This window comes from Callorhinus ursinus, unplaced genomic scaffold (assembly GCF_003265705.2).
Source record: "Callorhinus ursinus isolate GAN/ISIS: 27379988/994484 unplaced genomic scaffold, GSC_fseal_2.0 scaffold4, whole genome shotgun sequence".
NCBI lineage: Eukaryota > Metazoa > Chordata > Mammalia > Carnivora > Otariidae > Callorhinus > Callorhinus ursinus.
In genome coordinates, this window is record NW_027397066.1 from 69,313,606 (window position 1) to 69,329,464 (window position 15,859).

Below are 15,859 nucleotides of genomic sequence, written 5' to 3' on the forward strand. Positions count from 1 at the left end.
AAAGAAAGAAAGAAAGAAAGAAAGAAAGAAAGAAAGAAAGAAAGAAAAAGAAAGAGAGAAAGGGAGGGAGGGAGGAAGGAAGGAAGGAAGGAAAAGGAAAGAAAGAAAGAAAGAAAGAAAGAGAGAGAGAGAAAGGAAGGGAGGGAGGGAGGAAGGGAGGAAGGAAGGAAAAAAGAAAAGATAGGGAAGGAGAGAATAATAAAAATATTGGAAGACGAGTTTGGAATTTATTGTACTTGCATCAATGTCTGGGGTGCAATTTTAACAGAAGAAATAATTCTTTACTCCTTGGCCACTGCAGTACCTCTAGGTCCTTAAAATGAATTATTCTTTCAAAATTAATAGGGTGCAGATCCTTGCCACTCAAAGTGTAACCCTCAGAACAGCAGCTCAACTGGGAACTCGTTAGAAAACTAACTTCCCAGGTCCTCACAGCCACCCCAGAGCCAGATTCAGAATCTGTACTTTGAAGTAGATCCCCATGCGATCCTATGTTTGTTAGAGCCTGTTAGGACAGCAATCTATGGCCCGGTGTCTACTGGCAGAATGTGCACTCATTTCTGTGTAACCAAAGACCACAAACAAAGAAACACAGTGTGTGAAAAACAGAAGAAAAATCTCCCAGGATGAAAGCATAACTAAAAGGAAATACAAAATTCTCCACTTAGGCCAAGTGCTTCCCACTAGACAAGAAATCGCGAATGTCATTCAGTCGCTCTAAGTGATGAAAAGCAAAATACACGGAGTCCACTTGCCTTTTTCTGCTCCTCAAATTCAGAGACTTTCTCACAATTTTGATGTTTAACAAGGAGTTTTAAATGGTGTGTTTAACCTTCCTTGATCAAGTCTTCAGGTAATAATATTTTAATGTGTTGATTTTGAATGAACTTAAATGTTTCTTCAGGTTACACTGCTTCCAACTGTCCATTTCTGTATAGATATGGGTTTTTTTTTTAAAAGACTTTATTTATTTATTTATTTATTTGACAGAGAGACACAGGAGAGAGGGAACACAGCAGGGGGAGTGGGAGAGGGAGAAGCAGGCTTCCCGCCGAGCAGGGAGCCCGATGCGGGACTCGATCCCAGGACCTTGGGATTCTGAGCCAAAGGCAGACACTTAACAACTGAGCCACCCAGACGCCCCTAGATATGTGTTTTTAAAGACTTTTTGTGTGTGTGTTTGTTATGTCTGTATTATGTGGCCATGATACACACACACACATACACACACAAACACCATTCACACATGAATGCTTCATCCCCTTTATTAAATGCTCTGAGACCACAGCAGAGGGTCTGGCCTGCCTGTGGAAGACAGAGAAAGCTTATCTGTACGCACCGAAAGCACTGGGGACTGGACCAGAGCATCTCAACAACAACAATAACAAAACCAACCCTGAGTACCTGGGAGAGAGGAAGAAAAATGACAACTGCTCTTTGGTATATAGATCACCATAGGGGAGCAAGTTATTCAAGAAGAGAGGGAAAAAAAAATGTTTTCAGATTTCAGCATTATATTTTATTCAGGGCAATAGTAAATTATTTCTAGCTGATTTTTTAGCAAATGCCAAATATGATTACAGGGAGCAAGAGAGGCTCTTCCCAAACTATGACATTCTTGGTAGGAGTTAAATTCTGTTATCATTGTTTTTGTCTGGCAAATACTTCACTGCTGTGTGAATTGGAGAGCACAGTGCATGTTTGTATATATAATGCTATGCTGCTTGCATTTTTAACATTTGTTTATAATGTAGCCTTTGGAGGTAGCTGTTGATGAGAAGAATTGCTCTAAACTTGAAAATCTTAAGATACTCTGAGAGTACAGCCAAAGAAATGTACCAACTCCTGAAGAATTGTCTTTGCTCTGAAGGAAAGACAGTGTTCTTTCAAGGTGGGGAGGGTGTCAAAGCCATGCACCTTCACAGTCTCAGAGAAGAAAGACTGTTTTGCTGTAGCTGCTTTGTTAACTGAACAAAGGGAAATGAGTTGGCATGACAACCCACAAACATTACACGCTATAGCGAAATCATAACAAAAATAAAATAATTAAAAACAAAAAAGAAAGACACAAACCAATGAGAATAGCATGCCAAATAAAGATGGAAAAAAAATCTAACGACAGGATAAAGACAAAGTAGAAATTTAAAGCCCTCCGTAAGTACCCAATGCTATAAAAGAAAACGCATTATCTAAAGAAACCATGAATTCCATAGATGAACTCTAAGACAGAATAGTAAACAACACAAAAAAAGTGCTTCTGAGTTGGGGAGGCAAATTGAGAACTTAAAAAGACCTTTATAAGTCTAAGTGAGTTAGAATAAACTTAGAATCAAGAAAGATAGCAAGAGAACTGTGGATGAGATCACTGGTATGAAGGTAAGAAATACTTGAAATAATTGTGGTGAAAGCAGAGGAGAGACACAGAAATTAGAATAATCAGTGAAAAGATGACAGACAAGAAGGAGATAATCGGGATCCCTGAAGTGCAAAAAACCAACATATGGACTAGGAAAAATATTTAAAGACATAATGGAAGAACAAAGTAGAATAAAAGGAGTACCTGAAACTGCAGATTAAATGGGCACATTGAATTGACAGAAAACATAGGATACCTGGGAGCACCTGGGTGGCTCAGTCAGTTAAGTGTCATCCTTCAGCTCAGGTCGTGATCCAGTGGTCCTGGGATCAAGCCCCACATTGGGCTCCCTGCTCAGCAGGGAGCCTGCTTCTCCCTCTCTCCTGTGCTCATGCTCTCTCTCTCAAATAAATAAATAAAATCTTAAGACAAACAAACAAACAAAAACACAGGATACCTGGTCAGATGTTTGTTATCTAGCATCAGGGGAGAAAGGAAAATTCTGGTGACATGGATGGTAAAATCAAGTTACATAGAAGGGAAAACAAAACAAAGCACAAAGGACTATCTCAGACTTCCTCACAGCAATTTTGAGTGCCAGAAGACCCTGGAAGTTGTGAGGATACTAAAGGGATATGAATAAAAATGTATCCAGGCAAGTGGCAGTAGGAGGATATTCTCAATTATACAATGCCTATGCCTTCTCTAAAAAATTGCTCAAATGTGAACTTAGTGAAACCAAAAATAATCAAAATAAAAAACTCAAGAATGGGAATGTGTGATAAAGTTCTAACAGTGACATTGTATTAATTTAACGATAGGACTAAAATTAAACAGCTGGTAAAGACAGGGTTATAGAACAGAAAGCAGATATAACTATTTTTTAAATTTATTTTTTTATTTTTATTTATTTATTTGACAGAGAGAGACAACAAGAGAGGGAACACAAGCAGGGGGAGTGGGAGAGGGAGAAGCAGGCTTCCCGCTGAGCAGGGAACCCGATGCGGGACTCGATCCCAGGATCTTGGGATCATGACCTGAGCCAAAGGCAGAAGCTTACTGACTGAGCCACCCAGGTGCCCCCAGATATAACTTTATTCTTATTATTTTGTGAGTATTAATATATAATAAAAATGTAAGAGAAGATGAGAGGGGAAATGGGAGGAAGTATAAATGAAAAAAATATTTTTTTCTTTTTTTTTATTATGTTATGTTAATCACCATACATTCCATCATTAGTTTTTGATGTAGTGTTCTATGATTCATTGTTTGTGTGTAACACCCAGGGTTCCATTCAGTACGTGAGAATCTCCCATATTTTTTAACTTGATAATCCAATCACATCATAAAAGCTCCAAACATAAGATCCAAAAAAATAAAAAAATAAAAGAGTCTGTGTGTGTGTGTGTGTGTATACACATATATTTAAAAAATATTTTTTTTTCTAGCTCTGTGTGGTAAGTGGGTCTGGAAGCAGTGGCATGAATATTCAGCACTTGGTTTCTAAATGCTATTCTCCATTAAAATAAATCAAGGTGGAAAGTGATTTAAGTCTGAGATAGGGAAAGTGTAGTGAAGCCTGACACAGCATGTTGCACCAGAAATAAGGCAGTGTTCAAAGAATGATGGTGACATAGCAAAAGGACAGAGGAGCCAGCCTGAAAGGTTCTCATTGGCCAAATTTGAAATAACTTGACTATTAGAGTACATAATAAATAATAGACCAATTTAATAAACCATTTTAATAAATTAAAGTCCATAGATTACTTATTAACCTAAATAAATAAATGGGTGTGATAGGAAAGCTCTTTCTTACAATAGAATGCCAACTAATAAATATAGAAGGAATGAAAGAGTTAGAACAGTCTAAAAATAATCTATTTGTATCTTTAAAAAAGTTCAAGATCCATAAAGACAAAGAAATGTTGAGGAAATGTTCCAGGTTAAAGGAGAATATAGAAAAATGGCACTAAATGCAATGTGTGACTATAGATTCAATCCTGAAATGGAGAAATAATAGCTATAGGACATCAGTGGGGCAACTTATAAATGTGAATATGGACTGTGGGTTGGTTAGATGAATAACATTGTATCAGTGTTAAATTTCATTTTTGAGAATTACACTGAAGCTCTGTAAGAAAATATCCTTGCTCTTGCGACGTAAGCACTATGTGCTTATAAAAGTATACATTGTCTCCAACTTACTCTCAGTGATTCAGAAAAAAATAATGTGCATGTATATAGATTGATAGATGGAGATTGGTAAATCTAGGTAGGGGGCATATGGGTTTTGTGTGTGGTACTCTTACAATCTTTCTGTAAGTTTAAAATCATGCCAAAATACAAAGTTACAAAAACAATGATGCCTCATGCCTTTATTATAGCCCTTCCAACTTTATACAATTATTTCTGTTTGTGTATCCATCCGATTAAAAATGGGCCTCTCCAAAGTTTTTCACTGAACAGCATATCCTAATGTATGTATGTTTCATTCATATATTTATAAACTATACACACACACACAACTAGGCCTAACATTTCACTGGAGAACACAGATCTCAGTCTTTGTTCATCTTTTCTAACTACACTCTCTAAAAACACTCTCTCTTCTGGCAATCTAATCTGTTCTTTTATCTTGAAATTTCATCTACTTGCCAATAACCAATGAAGTTTAGAGTAGAAGCACTCTGACATTCCACAGTGAATTCCAGTGCCGCCTCTCCCTTACAGGGAGATAGTGAAGTGCAGTCTCTCATGGGAAGATAGTATGAAAATGGATGATGATAGGGGCACCTGGGTGGCTCAGCTGGTTGAGCGACTGCCTCCGGCTCAGGTCATGGTCTCGGGGTCCTGGGATCGAGCCCCGCACCGGGCTCCCTGCTTGGCCAGAAGCCTGCTTCTCCACCTCCCACTCCCACTGCTTGTGTTCCCTCTCACTCTCTCTCTCTGTCAATTAAATAAATAAATAAAATCTTAAAAAAAAAAAAAAGAAAAGAAAATGGATGATGATAGATTCATTGTGAAGAAAAAAATCAGAGTTGAAATTCATTACAAGACCAAGGAATTATCCAGTGTAGTTTCCAGGCTGAAAAAGAATATATTGACTAAAATTTCTAAGAAAAATCAGATGATTTTTCTGGATAAACTAAAACTGCCCATAATTATCTTACTAGTTCCATAGGGGCTAGCTAAAGGCTGGCCTGTGGTAATGGGGTTTTTGGTTTGTTTGTTTCCCAGAAAGGCTATGGGAATAATGCACTGGCATCTCTTAATCTCAGACACTGTACATTCAACAGGCCAACTGACATTATACCCAATAAAGTACTGATTAAAATGATGAAGGAGATACTGCAGAGACCAATTTATGATGAAGGAGGGGATCTATTCAAGTCAGACTTTTTATGGCTTAGTGGTCATATAGCAATGATGAAAAATACAGTATTCAAGTTTGAAACAGATACATTCTCACGCAGAAGCGATGATTACAAGACATTCAAAGAAGCAATTCTTGACACCTGGTACAAAGAGGAATGGGTACTAGGAATGTCAATTCTTAGCGGTTATTTCCTGGCAGCTTCTCCCACATTGGTGAGATTATGGTGTTTGGTGTGATTCATCCATTCATTCAGATCAATAAACATTTATTAGGTACTCATTTTGCTAAGCGTCTTCACTGCCAGTAAGATATTGCACTTATTTTTTTTAGCCACCTGATAAATTGTACAGATAAATCCAAGTGCTTAAGGATGGAAGAGAGAGACTTTATGATGGGAAAAGAAGACACATGTATTATTATACTTGCTTGCTTGTCTAAAGATGAACAAATTTAATAACTGTGCCAAATATTAAAGGAAGATGTTTTCTTTTTCAAGACCAGATTTGTGGATATGCATGTGTATGTATGTGCATAAATATACATGTATGTGAAAAGAGAGATAATCTGAATGGATGCAGAGTGAATTGTTGATAATGGTTAATACTTAAGAATAGTATTGGAGGGGTGCCTGGGTGGCTCAGTCGGTTAAGTGTCTGCCTTTGGCTCAGGTCATGATCCCAGGGTCCTGGGATGGAGCCCCATGTCGGGGCTCTCTGCTCAGCGGGAGTCTGCTTCTCTCTCTCCCTCTGCTTGCGGCTCCCCCTGCTTATGTGCTCTCTCCCTCTGTCAAATAAATAAATAAAATCTTAAAAAAATAGTATTGGAGAAGATTGAGTGAGTGGCTAAGAATCTTAAATTTTACATTACATACTTTTTTTATTGCATGTAGGCTTTTTTATAAAGAAGCATATTAACTTTCTGCACTGAAAAATAATCAAAATAATATGAGGAACAAAGTCTGGCTTCCTTATATTTGGTTGCATTAAAGTTTGAGGTCCAACAGCAGAGGATTGATGGGCCACTTGTTTTCATTATTTTCTGAACCACACTTGTGTATCTAGGGACTTGTCAAAGATTACAGACCAGGGAGATGCCTCCTTTATTCATTTCCAACAGTCTTATATAGTAAATGTGGATTCATTCTTTCCTCGTGAAAAATGATAATCACTTTACACTTCCAGAAGAAATCCTTTTTTGTATAAACTCAAAAAGCTTGATCCTTTGTGTGTTTTGAGAGCCCAAATAAGCTGAATATTTAAAAATTATTAAGCACCATGTGGTTCGGCATTTTATATCTGATGACTTTTCTCCTAAGAAAATTTTAATAGTCCTCCTATTATACACTAAAAAAATGAAACGTCTCCCCACTGCCTATTTTATATTCTCAGAAGTCTTAAAAAAAATTATTACTGTTACCATTACAATTGTTTCATCAATAACTGGCTGTTTTAATTTCTTTATGATGCAACAGATATCTTCACAGACATCACAGATAAACATAAGGAATTTAAAACATATGGGAGATAATTATCTCAGAGAATAGTCAAATTTCATATCCGAAAGATCTTCCAAGGTAATCTTCCTAAATCCTCTCATTTTATATAAGAGAAACCCAAGCCTCAGTGAAGTCAAGTGTTTTGCCCAAGGTCACACACAGCTAGTTGCTGACAGAACCAAGGTTGGAATCCTAATTAATTTTGGCTAATATCTCCTCTCTCTCCCTGGGCATGTTTGCTTCCTACACTATGCCCATCCTTCCCTTTGTCTAGCCTAGGAAGGACTCTTGCTATGTAAGGAAGGATGTCCTAAACTCTGGAAAGAATTCAGGAGTGGGGTGGGAGAGTGGACTGAGATTTGATTCAGTTTGGTGTTTATTAGTATTGACTCACTGATGGTTAATACATTGAAAAATAAAGTCTGTGCTTATTTTTAAATAACCAAAATAGCTAGGAGCACCCATCTATACCAACATATTTATATTTTATGGAAAATATTTATATGAATACATTATATAGGAGACTAAACACTGTATACCTGTTATCTGTGACTATCTTATAATGAAGGGTCATTTTTCATCTTTATGTATCATTTTCTAATAAAATAAACTATGGAACTAAATTAATTATTATACCTCAAATGGTTTAGTTGATTTGGCCTTTGTATATCTATTAAACACCTTGTCCAAGTTATGTTAGAATTCTTGACTTTTCTTATCTTGCCTCACTTTAGGGACCAGTTACTCTAAAACCTATGACCTCATTCTTGATACTACCATCTCCTGAAGGTCAGGTTTAATGTCAACCTCTAGGTAAGGTGATGTACATCCATGTTTGCCTATAAGAGTCCTGGTTTTTATCTGCTATCCTGTTGTAATTGATAATAGTGCCTCCTTTTACCCTCAAGAGTCAAGTTTTGGATAGTAATTGTATGGTTATCCTACCCATAGTGAATGTAAAATATGCTAGAGAAGGAACTTTTCTCCTCCAACTTTAAGGTAAATCTCAGCATTTTCTCCTGCTTGAGCTATGTCTGCCCCTTCCTATTTTCAGTGTCTTAAGAATTGTACCTCCTGCCTTCCAAGATTTATTGAAACTGATTTATCTTTCAAACACCATTCTACTCAAAACTCAGTATTTGACTTGATTGAACTAGAGTATCTGCCAAGTCCACTCTCATTTTGGTTTCAACTGGCCATCCTAGTATAGTGTGAATAAATCTTCCAGGCTTAAAAATATTAAATTATCAAGAGGAATTTGATGAAGGATTTGTGCTTTGCAGGGTAGCTAAACGTGTTGTTCCATAGAAACAACACAAATCCAATTGTTTGTGTGTTGGATCTCAAATTAAAACATGCTCATCCCTGGAAAACCTAAACAGTCCTGCCTAAGGAATCTTTTAAGATACTGCCAAATTATTATTCCAAACAACTTTAAGTCTAAGAAGTGTCCAAAATGTATGATCTCAAAGGGCCAGGCAATTTAGTGTAGAGAATATGGGTTTTGTAGTCAGATGGACATGAGTTCAAACGTTGCTATCACTCTTTCAAGTTTGATCCTTCCATTCCCTCATCTGTGAATGGGGAGAACTTACTTATATAATGAGAACTTACTACATTTCCAGGCCGTTCTGATACTGGTTACATTTTTCTGTAATGATTTTATAGAGGTTTTGGAAGCGATTTTGGCTTACTCACATCTTCCTACCTGTGAGAAAATGTAAATATCTTTTGGTGCCTCTCTTTAGGGTCTCTCTGTCCCGACTGCCTAATTTCAGACCATCACAATGTCTTATTTGAATAAAGAAACAACCTCTTAAGTAGTCTAGTCCTTCAGACCACCTGTCCCTAAATTCTTTCTCCACTTAGCATTCTTCAACCAAACTACCCCTGTTTAAAATTTTTCAGTAGCTCCCCCATTGCCTTCGGGATAAAAAACAAATTCCTAAGCCCTTTGCCTATATTTCCTTCTGCATATTTCATCTATTAGTCTATGTCTTTCGTTCAACATTCCAGCTCTATAGAAATTCTTGAAGTGACCCAAGTGTGCCCTATCTCCTGCCTGGAATGTTAATCCTCTCCCTCTCCTGCATTGAGAATGTGCCTTGTGCCTTGGTTTCATCTTCTCAAAAAAGGCTTCTTTGCTCACTTCCCATCTTTTTTTTATTTTTTTTAAAGATTTTATTTATTTATTTGATAGAAAGAGACAGCGAGAGCAGGAACACAAGCAGGGGGAGTGGGAGAGGGAGAAGCAGGCTTCCCGCGGAGCAGGGAGTCTGATGTGGGACCCGATCCCAGGACCCCGGGACCATGACCCGAGCCGAAGGCAGACGCCTAACAACTAAGCCACCCAGGTGCCTGCTCACTTCCCATCTTGATTCCATGATGCTTTCATGTGCTCTCTGGTAATGTTGTGCTGATCTCCCCCATAGTCTGTAAATTTCTCTCACTTCCAAAGGGTAAGCCTCCTGACATCGGATTTTGTCTTTTTCATTATACCCAAACACAGCACATTATTTGGACTCAATAAATCTGGCTTTCAGTAGATTGAAGGAAAGAAGGAAAGGAGGAAAAGAAGGGAGGAAAGAAGAAATTTTACCTTATTTTCCTGGAGAAATTTGTATTATGGATAAAGAAATCCTATCCCCTGAGATAACAAGGAATAATTACATAAACCTCATTACCTGGCATGGACCCTTGTCCATAGAAGACAATTATTAAATATTTGTAGCTTTGATTCACTGACTCACTAAATGCCACGTATGTACTTAGATTAACATGCAATCAGTACCAAAGGAAAAGGGCACTTCTTTCAAAAATGATTTTAAATGATGTTATTTGCTGTCAGACTGCAGTAGTGTTCAGACAAGAGATTTCCCCCACCTTGGTGTATCAGGGGCGGGGTGGGGGCAGCTGCCATGGTGTTTGGGGGAAGTCATTTTTTACAAACAAGGATCCACATTCTCTCTGCCCGCCATCACACCAGCCACCTTTCTGATATGGTGGGACCCGAAGTCTGCTAAACCAGTCACATTATCCCACAGTGTGTCTGAGCCACAGGACCCAGAGAGGCTGACTCATGAGAACAGGTAATTAGGAAGCAGTAGGACATGAGATAGGAGAGGAAATCTAATTTACAGCTTGCTGGAGAGCTCTGAGTCAGCGTGGAGGAGAACCGAGATGGAAGATTAAATTATCTGTGAGCTCACTTCTCTAAAATTATTTAGTCTGTCCCTTTTTTCATTTAGAAAACATATGCTGTGAATGCAAGGATTTAGCTCCTGCTTCTGAAGAATTGGCAGCTGAGAGCAGTTTCTTGAAACCACCTGGAAAGGACAGAATTAGCTTTGGGATATCTGCTCTTCCAATAAGGGCCACGACTATCGCGTTCAGGAAACGGAGATATCCGGAAGCTCTTAGGACCTCCTAGCAGCTCAAGGGTATATGCTGGCCTTTGTGTTAACCAAATTCAAGGGTTTCAAGGCACCATGTATAGATGCAGCCTCCTAGAGCCCAGCAGGGGCTCTTTCCTTATTTCCTGCAATGCCTAGCTGCTTGAGCCACAGGGAGACTTGCAGAGTGCAGTCACTTGCAGAAGTAGATTAGTCTGCCTTCATGCTTGTGGACTTCTGTTGGATGTTTGTTGACTGAGGAGTAGTAACCCAGGCAACAAATATAATTAATTCATTCAAGAAATATTGGTCAAATACATATTCTACAGTAGATGCTGTTCTAAATACTAGAGCTAATGTCGTTTAAAAAGCCTAAATATTGTTTCCGATCTTATTTATAACTTCCAACACATTTCTGATTTATAAAACTTATTCTAGAGGAAACACAGTAAGCATACTTAAACTGACTAATTAAATGAATGAATAAATGCAAAAAGAACCCAAGATAATTTCAGATAGTGGTAAGTGCTATGAAGAACAATTAAAACAGAAAAATGGGTCAGAGAGTGTGTGTATGTAAGGGGTGGGGGAGTTGATCAGCTAGAGTAGTCAGGAAATCTTTTTTTCTGGGGCGGTAACATTTGAAATGAGTCTTGCGTTCTGATTAAGTGGTAGTTCTGCAAAGATGTGAGGGAAAAACATCCTAGACAAATGGAAAAGCAGGTAGGAAGTCAGAAAGATAAACAGGGGTGAAATTATGTGAGGCCTCGGAAACCATCATTAGGCATTTGGATTTATACTGCAAGCAGTGGGAAACCATTGCAGGGATGAAGCAGGGGAATGATGGGAAACTAGTAGAGGCCATGAAATGGGATAATGGGAAACCACTGGAAGGTGTGAAGCAGAGGAATTATGGGAAACTATCAGCCAGTATAACGAGGGGAATAATTATCCTGGCTGTTGTGAGGAGAATGGCTTTTGAGAGGAGACGGGCAACAAAGTAAGAATGAGCTTGAATTGAAGAGAGTTGATGCTTGAGATTTTTATGTGCATGGTTCCCTGGGACTATTAAAAATGTCCATGTATGTTGTCTCCTCCCAAGCCCAGAATATTATAATCCAGTAGCTGTTCATGCAGTCACTTCCCTTCACTGCTATGACAAAATTGCTCTCTGGGATTCTTTAGTAAAAGCCTTCCTCTAGTGTTACTCTAAACCTGAAAACTGAGAGGAGATCAAGAGTTAAGAGAACTCTTACTGTCTTGCCTGTGTTAATATAGTCTGCCCTGTATTTCACCTCTGCTGTAAGTACCTCTCCCATCAGTGAAATTCAACTCCACACATCCAGGCTTCATAACACAGTAACTAGTCCCCACTAAACTATGCTAGGATTCTAAGATCCAGAGCATGCCCAGAGTAGGGCAACCTGGAGTGTGTCCAAGGGACCTAAAGATAGAGGAACAATTTTTTTTAATGGTTGTATGTCACTGTGTTATTTTAGATTGTGTTCCAATTCACATATTGACAGCACATACTTCCCTTCCAATGGGGAGAAACAAGCCATGCCATGAATTACAGAGTACATTTCGAGGACCAATTTCCTGTTGCTGGCACTGGTCACCAAAATTGCTAGTTCCTCTTTGCTTAACCTATTTTGAGAGACTTTGGTTCTTGCATTTAATACCTATAATCTGTTGTCTGTGGCTCAGCCCCACTTCTGTTCCAAACAACCTGTTTGTATGTGACTTTTCTTTACACCTTCCTTCCTGAGTCCGGTCCACAACCCTGAATCACGTCCACAACCCTGAATCACCCTGACTCATTCCATCTAAATCTCTGTCTCTCCTCACAGCCTACCTCTCTTTCAAGGCTTACTCAGATTTCCTTCCTGTTCCTTCTAATAGACAAAAGGCAAAATGTTCAAATTAAAAATAAAGTTTAAGAAGTAAAAGAAAAATGGGGAATACTCTTAGTAAACCCAAGTCAAATGTATCAGAGTGTCAGACTCTAATCATACTTGACCTATTAATGTTATATGTAAATGTAGATGTTGATGTCTTTGGATTTATCTTTGCACAGAGCTCAGTTAGACAAAATTAATTGAGAATGGAAGGAGATTTGGATCCTGCCATTGTGTCAAAAAGTATAAAGTATGGTTTACAAGATTTCTTTCTCAATTTTTATGTATTTTGAATCAGTTGCTTATTTGTCATGGTTAGAAAATTGATACAGAACCTATTAATTACTCAACATTTTGGAAAATATGTTTCAAAAAATAAATTATTACTTAAAAAATATACTTTTATAATTACTTAGTCACATTGTACTGTTTTCTTCCAAAGATCAGGGCAAGGGTAGATGCAATATCATTTTATTTTATTTATTTTATTTTTTATTTTTATTTCTAAATTATGTCCAATTAGCCAACAATATCATTTGAAAGGTAGATGGGCAATGTCAAAAGCAAACTGAATTTCTGAACTAAAGAATGTATGGCGATTTGAAAATGGGTTTTGAAGAGTCTGAGCATTTGCTAATTGTGTCTTTAAATTGTAGCTTGTGATGTAGATTTGCCTTTAGTAGTTTAGGGAGTCAAATCAAATAGAAAGATGAATAGTGCCCAGAGAAATTTCAATGTGGGCCATTTCAAATTTTGACTTACCTGACCCTAGGATGGGTGTGATTCAGGGTTGTGGACCGGACTCAGGAAGGAAGGTGTAAAGAAAAGTCACATACAAACAGGTTGTTTGGAACAGAAGTGGGGCTGAGCCACAGAGTGGGCAACTCAATGGAGAGAATGTAAATAAATATTGGGCACATGCTTATTATGTGAGAATGGATAAAAAGATAGTTATAGAAAATTAGCCTTACTTCTTAAGTAAGCCCTTTGATTATATTTGACAACTATGCACTTATCTAAAAAAGTTATTGCTTGTTACTATATTCCACAGGGAAGGATGGGGTAGGTTTATAAATGTTCAATTAATATTTTTTAAATAAGTGCATGAATGAATGAATGAATGAATACATTTTAGAAAGGAAAATTTTAAAAAATATAGTAAGAATATCACTCCTTCAGTCAGAGAAAAATAATTTATATATAAGTAGGAAATTTTACATGAAAGACACCAAAGAAAAATTATTGTGCTGCTCTTTTATTTAACAAAAATATGTAATCAATAATAACAATAAATTTGCATGTGTGGTAAAAAAAAATCTCTACAAATTGGAAATAGGGATCTGTGATAATAGTAATGTGTTTCTAATTCAATATCATTGATATTGGGTAGAAATATGAGGGGCGCCTGTGTGGGTCAGTCGGTTAAGTGTCTGCCTTCGAGTCAGGTCATGATCCCAGGGTCCTGGGATGGAGCCCTGCATTGGGCTCCCTGCTCAGCATGGAGTGTGTTTCTCCCTCGCCCTCTGCCTGTCCCCTGGCTTGTGCTCTCTCTTTATCACTCTCTCTCAAATAAATAAATAAATAAATAAAATCTTAATAAAAAGAAATATTAAAGATTAACAGCTGTCATAGCACCATCCCTTATAGTCCTTTATAAGGACTAAGGGATGTCAGCATCCTGAAACATAAAAATACTATGGAAAATCAACAAAGGTTAAGATTATTTCCCAAATATACAAGAAATTGGGCATTGTAGAGAAACTTTCAGTATTAATGATTTCAAAGTGGAGTAAAATGTTTTTTCTGAGAACACATGGTGCTCACATTGTAATTGTGTTACTGTTCTCTGCCAACTCCTGTGGGTATTATACAAGGATACACGAGGAAAAGGTAAACTATTTCCCTTTGGGTACACCACAGTAGTAGAAAGAGCGTTGAGTTGGCAGTTGTGAAACCTGGTAAATATTCTTAGCTGCGGAATTAATTAGCTATGTGAATGACCTTGTACATATCATATTTTCTCTGGGTATCAGTTTCCTCATCTATAAAATGAGGGCATTTGGCTAAATTATATTTAAGATCCTGATACACTTTCTGTGGTTCTTTTTTTTTTTTTTTTTTTTTTTTTTTACTCAACAACTACTACATTTTTTAAGTTTATTTTCTTGGTTCTTTTTTTTTTTTTTTTCTCTCTCCCCTCTGTCTCTTTCTTCAATATAAGGGATAGGAGGACACTGACTAAGTCTGAGGGGCGGGAGGAGGAAGAAACTTAGCTACAGGAAAGGTTTATATCCCTCTCTACAAGAAAACTTAAATATAGCTACTACAGCTTTGAAAGGAATGGTTTATGTCCAAACAGCATTTTCCAGACAAGCTCTGTACTTTTTTGCCAACAGAATTAACTTTAAACTGAACGCAGTAGACAGTTAAACAAGAGTCGGCACTGGAAACAGCTGTGAGTAGACAAGACCAGTTACTTATAAGGTACTGTTTTTTACTCATTGAACTCTCCTTCAGGGTTTATTTGCTTCGGGCACAGGGCACAAATACTCCGTGGTCATTTGACCTTTCCCCCCACCTCGCCTCTATTCTGAGAGAAAACACACTCTTTAAAATACCTTAGCTTCTTCGCTGTATTGTTTTGTGGCTGTTGATGTTTAAAGCTACTAGGATTGGGGTTTGTTTTGTTTTGTTTTCAGGAACCTGATGGTCGTTTTTGTTATTTTATTTTGCAAACTTTGTCCTTTTTCGTATCTTGTCCTGGATGGTTTTATGTTTTGTTGTTCACGTTGCATAAAGAAAGATATGCTTTAATATTATGGAATGTGCAGAATGCTCTTGATTGAGGGGGAGGGATAGGCTAATTCATCTTCGACTGGAAGTATAGAGCCAGGATAGAGCCAATCAGATAGGAGGACCAAGACCGAGCAGCTCCAAGCACTTTAAACGGACTCGGGAAAGGCTCACTGACCTCATCACAGCTTGGTGGATCTGACCTGGAAAACACACAATTTTGAATTAGGATTTTACCTTTAATCTCCTTCTATCGTTAATTGTTCATTTTAACACTCCTTCCCTTCATTTCCACTTACTTAAAAAAAAATTCTGGCAAGCCTTTTTTTGTTTTTAATTTTCCTATAAAGTTTATCTTCGTTAAGCTCATCCCTCTTAAATGGACATTTCCAAGATCTCAAATCACTGAGCTATGGAAGCTCTCAGAGCAGAAGAGAAATAGCCCAAAAGGGCAGTGGGGTGGACACTCTTTCCCCGGAGGCCTGACTAGTTAATAGATAATTCTGGCGGCTGGTCAATAAACGAGGAATGAGACAATTAAGGAGCTCC

At 37.7% G+C, this 15,859-nt stretch overlaps 1 protein-coding gene across 5 annotated transcripts in view; it reads left to right on the forward strand.

Annotated features, from left to right (window-relative positions):
• Positions 1-15,859, forward strand: part of ARHGAP24 (Rho GTPase activating protein 24) — a 495,495-nt gene that overhangs the window by 278,300 nt on the left and 201,336 nt on the right. The window contains exon 2 of one of the 5 annotated variants that reach the window (XM_025887161.2): positions 14,914-15,001. The exons of 3 other annotated variants lie outside the window; for them this stretch is intronic. The gene's annotated coding sequence lies outside the window, so the exon portion shown is untranslated. Of the gene's footprint in view, positions 1-14,760; positions 15,002-15,859 lie in introns of those variants that run through there. One more of the 5 variants, XM_073891884.1, reaches the window with a different exon arrangement.